At 36.7% G+C, this 5,826-nt stretch overlaps 1 long non-coding RNA gene across 1 annotated transcript; it reads right to left on the bottom strand.

The window, feature by feature from the left end:
* Positions 1-391: 391 nt before the first annotated feature.
* Positions 392-4,613, bottom strand: LOC136971302 (uncharacterized). Its single transcript, XR_010880138.1, has 2 exons — positions 4,420-4,613; positions 392-1,416 (listed from the first exon to the last, which is right to left on the bottom strand). It is a non-coding gene; the product is annotated as an uncharacterized lncRNA (long non-coding RNA).
* Positions 4,614-5,826: the final 1,213 nt, after the last annotated feature.

Here is a 5,826-nt window from a genome sequence, read left to right as displayed (position 1 = left end):
GATAGACTTCTGCATGTGAGGGATACGATGATGACTTTACCTCTCTCCACAACATAGAGGTTTATCTAAGAGAAAGGAGACGAATGTCTCAAAGACCAGCTGGGAGAAATTCGTCAAGCCGCTAAAAAGATTTGCTTTCTCTTGAGTGCAGAAGGCAAACCTGATTGGAAACCATCGGGATTCCCGTGTCTGTTTGAGGTCTCTAATCCCTCATCATATCAAAGCTGGTTCTCTTTTCTCAAGAGAAAAAGGGAAATTGATATTACAGGTTATTGGAAATTTTTTAATCTTTTAAAACCATTTTGTGAATTTGTTGAAAGTATACTGGAAAAAATGAGCAACAAAAATCAACGAACAGCTATGAAAAAAATTCAAGAGATTCTTTTCGAGATTGGTAAAGAAAATCACTGTAATTTATTAAACTTTGTTACATTAATAATTTTTTTAAACTTATATTTGTTACAATGTCTTTAAAATACAAGAGTAATAAAAAAATGGTAGTCTATTGCCTATGACAAGACCCAGTAGATACATAGATAGTTCTGCTAATTTATTTCTTAGTTCTCTTGCTTCAGTACAGTACTTGTTACTTGCTACCTGTGTGCAACTTCTCATTTGATCAGCTGTTGCTCTCCACCTCCCTGAAATGAGGTTGCCATGTTTATCTTCTGAATCACATTCTCCAACATTAATGTAACAAGCCAACTCTCTTATCAGAAAATCGTGTAAGACGCAAGCTGCTAATACCATCTTTGTCGTGTGATCTTCACTATACGTTAATGGAAGTTTGCAGATGAGAAAACGAGAACCTAAAAGCGTTTTCCACTACACGACGAGCACGACATAGCCTATAGTTACAGACTCGTTGTAATCGGCTAATAGCTAAACATCTAGGGTATGGTCGCATCAAATTTCTCTTTTGTGGGAAAGCTTCATCACCCAATGAAAAAAAAAGAAAACATAATTTTGGAAATTGGCACGTAATCATCATTAAGCATGTTTAATCTGCAGGTTTCATTTGGCCGAAGTGAACTTTTCTAAATATTCCTCCATCACACTCACTTCCATAGTGTCCATAGTCTATATACAAAAATTTATAATTGGCATCTGCCACTGCTAGCAACACATTACTAAATGTTCCTTTGTAATTGAGGTTTAAGCTTCCACTATTTCTGGGACAAATCATCAACACATGTTTTTCATCAATGCTGCCGCAGCAATGTGGCAATTGCGAAGCTTTTAAAAATTTTTGCAATACCTTTCCATTCATTTGGTGTTTATGGAAATTGCATCTAGTCTGATTTTAACTGAGTCCAAAGAGCATGGCAAGTTTCTGGGACAATTTTTGCTATTGTTTGTCGTCCAACTCGAAAGGCAAATGACAAACTGCTACATGTTTCCCCTAACGCTAAAAATCTAAAAAAAATACATGATAAAATGAACTTTTTAAACCAATTAAAACAGATTAAGCTAATCAGTCATTAGCTCGTAATGCTTCTCTGAAACGTCTATTTTGCTTGCTTATATGATTTTCTACTTGTTGTACTAACAATTCAAATAGATCAGGTGTCATTCTTAAAAAAAATGTCAACAAAATTCACGTTACTACTAACAAAACTTTTATGCATTATAAGATTTTGCGATAATTTTGATTTATCCGTTACTTATAATAATATTCATGGTCTTGAAAACAAAGTTCACGCATAAGTGTATTATTATAACCTAAGGAACTTCTATTCCGAAACAAAGTTCTCATCCAAAAACGATTCTTGCGTTACTTTCGTTTCGTTTGTGAATAAACCAACAAAAATTGTCCAGCAAAATGTTGAAACATCATTTCAGTTTGTATCTGATTCATTTAAAATATTTTATGCACTCTGACAATTATGAACAATCAAGCTACGAAGCTTTCGTTTAAGTGCGAAGAAGTATTTACTTTCCACACTTGGGGCAGCACTGTCGCCGTAAGAACTTCGCTAGCTGGACCTCCACCGCAATCCAAGCGCAAATGCAAATAGGTCACGTGATTAACAGTTTTTACGGCGATGGTTTTACGCCCGTTTTTACGCTAGTTGAGTTGTGGCCTAAGAAGGGATTTTTCGAAATTCCCTTCCGCAGGGAAATGGTTAACAATGGAAGTGTTAAGAGAACGCGACGTGGAAGATTTACAAACGCAGATGCAGTTTTTTGCGTTTTTGCGGGAAATCGAACATATTTTTAGACCCATCTAAAAATTCTCTAATTAGTCTGTAAACAGGGGGACCCAATTCTTGTATTCTGTGGAAACGGGTATGATTGGCTATAATGTAATAATCTTAATCTTCGCTATCGCTACTTTTTGCCCGAGCAGCGCCCGACTTATCTGCTAGTTTAATGATAATCTACGTTTAAATAGTTATAATGAAAAAGCAAATAAGTTGCATTGTGTTATACAAAGATAAATAAATAGTGATTATTCTTTAATTGAGATGGAATAATTGCATTTTTGATGAATTCATTGCCATTGTATAAATGTGTAATTAAGTAAACGTGTGTAATATCTGTAAGTTCGCCGATCTGGTGAAGATTGGGGACTTAAAATCCCAAATCTTCGGACCTAGTGTAGGTTCGCGGACATTTGGGAGAATCGTTAATCCCTCGTCAGGATGATCTAGGGTCGTTTCCGTGAAGGTGTGTCGAAGGAGACATAGATGTCAAGTATCTTGCAAAAAGAAAACGTTTATTTTAACATGAAATAACTTACACTATGGTACAAAGTTTCTTTCAACAAATAAATGTTCGAACGTTCGGAGCGTCAAAGATGGTTTTCTCTATAGGTGCTCGATGGTGGGCCTTGGGGCAGCAGCAAATGAGGAGAATCGTCGGTTGGCGTTGGTGACACGGTTCTCTGGATGGGCACAAGCAGTGGTGATATTCAGCGGGTTTGCACAGGTTCGGCCGAACCCGTTGTTAAAATTTTCAGTTTTCCGAACGGGTTTGCCCGAACCCGTTATTAAAGTTTTTAGTTTCCCGAACTTTGTTAAACACACGGAATATTTCTCAGTTGGTTTGTTTTTTTTAAATATATTAAAATATATGTATTATACTCTGTAATACTACTAAACCAGGGCCTTATACTCCGTTTGCACCGAGCATTTCAATCTAGATTGTGAGCAAGGTCGGGGACTATGTCATGGTGCGATCTCTCTGGACCGTTTCAATCTCGACCGAAACGAGATTTAATCGCGATCGATTCAAGAGAGTTCTTGAAAGTAGATCCAGTCATAAGAGAGATCCCAGAATGTCACGCGCGCGAGATAATACAAGATGGCTGTGGAACACGAATTTCTATGGACAGCAAAAAAAAGAAAGAAAAAAAAAAAAAAGGTCGAGAGCACTGAAATACTATTGTTACCTGGTCTTCACCCAGGGCTCGTTACGTTCCAAATACGCCACTGATTGTTAGATATATCGCAAGAAAGGGTATTGTATTTATTTCTAGCTAAAACTTCCATTTCGTTTGTCGGTAAAAATTTTCTGCTAGCGAACCCCTTGTTAAATATTACGAATATCACCACTGGGCACAAGTACGGAAAACTCCGTGCATTGACATACACGTCTTTTTGCTTTCGAAACTTCTCGGAGAGTGCTCGCCGTGTCCTTCAAGTTCGGCATTATCAATTTCCGTTCTCTCCTTTTTCTCTACCTGATTGGTTCCATGTTTCTCTTTCCCGTTCCCCGATTGATCTCTCATCTGTCCCTAAGCTAAAAACGATATCTGTTCGGGTCGCAAGAAAGGACCGCCTCACCACAAGAAAGAATCCACTTGACACCGGCCGGTAAATCTGGGCGGAAAGTTTTGATGGAACATTGAAACATGCGCTCATATTTTCCTCCATTGTTGTTTAGTCTGTGACGTTTTAGAATTTTAACGACCCGTTGCGAGGTCTCTTTTTATCATTAACCTTCCCCCTTTTCAAAATTTCTATGTTCTAATTATTTGTATAGGAGCGTCTTCTCAAAGGTCAATCTCTAGGACGTTCGTATACAATTATTGCGTTCTGTTATACATCAATAGTATTTTTTTTTTTCCTCGTCTCGGTTTCATATGACTAGCACAACTAATCCGATGTTTGATCGGTATTTAACAATGGAGGTTTTTTTCTAGTTTCGTTTTAATAATTTTCTAATATAAATATTTAATTTCCACCTGTTTTTGGGACCTCACATATCTAAACAGTGACCGATTTCCCTTAATATTTTCGGGTGTCGTCTTACTCAAGTGGTAGATCACCCGTGTTGCATTTCCTTCTAGCAAATTACATTCAACAGCCTTCTACTCAAAACTTTGCACCCATCACATTTAATTTCATGCAAACAATCTTGTTCAGCTGGAAAGTCAATTGAATAATTAAAAAAATCTATAAAGCATCAAAATACCTTTATTACAGAAAAGCTGTATTTAATGTCTGTCTGTTTTTATTAAGTTACGACAACGCAACACTTGGAGCGTCCAAGAGCTCTCTTTAAGGGTATGTGGCCCCTAATCAGGCGTTACAAACGTGGAGAAAACCCGAGAAAGTCCACCTGGCCAGCCCATCCTGGCTATGCGCGAACTCACGACCGAACTCCCAGTGTTCACGAAATAGAACCAGTTGGCAATTGGTAGGCCTTAATGTCTGTAAATAAAATGAATACGTATTGACTCAGTTTACGATTATGCCGATATAAGCAACGTCGAATACAATGAAAATACAGACACCTGGTCTGAATCGTATCAACAGTAATTATTTATTGACTTTTAGCAGAAATCTTTCATTACCCTTAATATATAAATTGATTTTTAGTAATAAAATAAACGTTTAACTGTTTTATGCATAAAATAATAAATCAAAGAAAGTTTCAAATAATAAAATATCTGAATTTAGTGTGGTCACACAAGTACATTTATTGAAAACGGATTAATTAAATTTGAATAATATTTCATATAAGAAGAGTTTAACGAAAAAGTGTTTAGTAACCGAGTGAAATAATACAGTAACTAAAAATGGTAAATGCTTGAATTTGTTTTTATTCTGTATGCATAAAAAAATCTTTTTTAGCACACCCATTGTGGATTCTCCACATACAATGGAGCAAATGGATAATGATGAACAAAGCACGACATATTCGAATTAACCTAGCCCTAAAAAGTCGACAACTTTAGCAACCTCTCCTGATCCGATTCCGGATCTTCATAGCAGTAGATTGCCACCTTAACCGCTCAGCAATCCTGACCGCAGAAAGATGGCGCAGTAACCGTTTGAAATTCTGTATTTTGATACTGCCATCAGATATATATTAAATTTCATATTCTAATTTTAAATTATGAATATCGTTAAACAAATTAAGGTAAAACTAACTACCTTATAGGGCTATAATGAAACTAATTTTAACATCGAATTATAAAGTTATTCGTCTAGAAGTAAATGATTAAGCTGTAATCTTTTAAGAAATTTAACATAATAAATAAACAAATTTTTATTATACTGTGGGAGCGCCGAGAGGTAGGACGGAGTCGTACCTCTTTTTTTCCGGCGAACAGGTCGGCAAGACCTACCCACTGTCGAGGATGGCTAAATTTTTTTTTAATATCCCGACTTGTCGGGATTGGGTAATTATTTGTCAGGTCGAGTGGAGGAAGCGTGTGGGCTCGTCGATAAGGTTAAGGCGATATTCGAATAAACGGAACCATGGTGAAAACAAACAACGATTTATTTAGACAGACAAAGAAAATACTGAGAATCGCTCTACTCTAGCGCGTCCGGTTCCTAACCGCGGGGGGAGAGAGAGAGTTTACAAATTTCG

This window comes from Centruroides vittatus, unplaced genomic scaffold (genome assembly GCF_030686945.1).
Source record: "Centruroides vittatus isolate TY-2023 unplaced genomic scaffold, ASM3068694v2 contig_2437, whole genome shotgun sequence".
In the NCBI taxonomy this organism is placed as follows: Eukaryota; Metazoa; Arthropoda; class Arachnida; order Scorpiones; family Buthidae; genus Centruroides; species Centruroides vittatus.
This window is presented reverse-complemented; position numbering and strand designations above follow the sequence as displayed.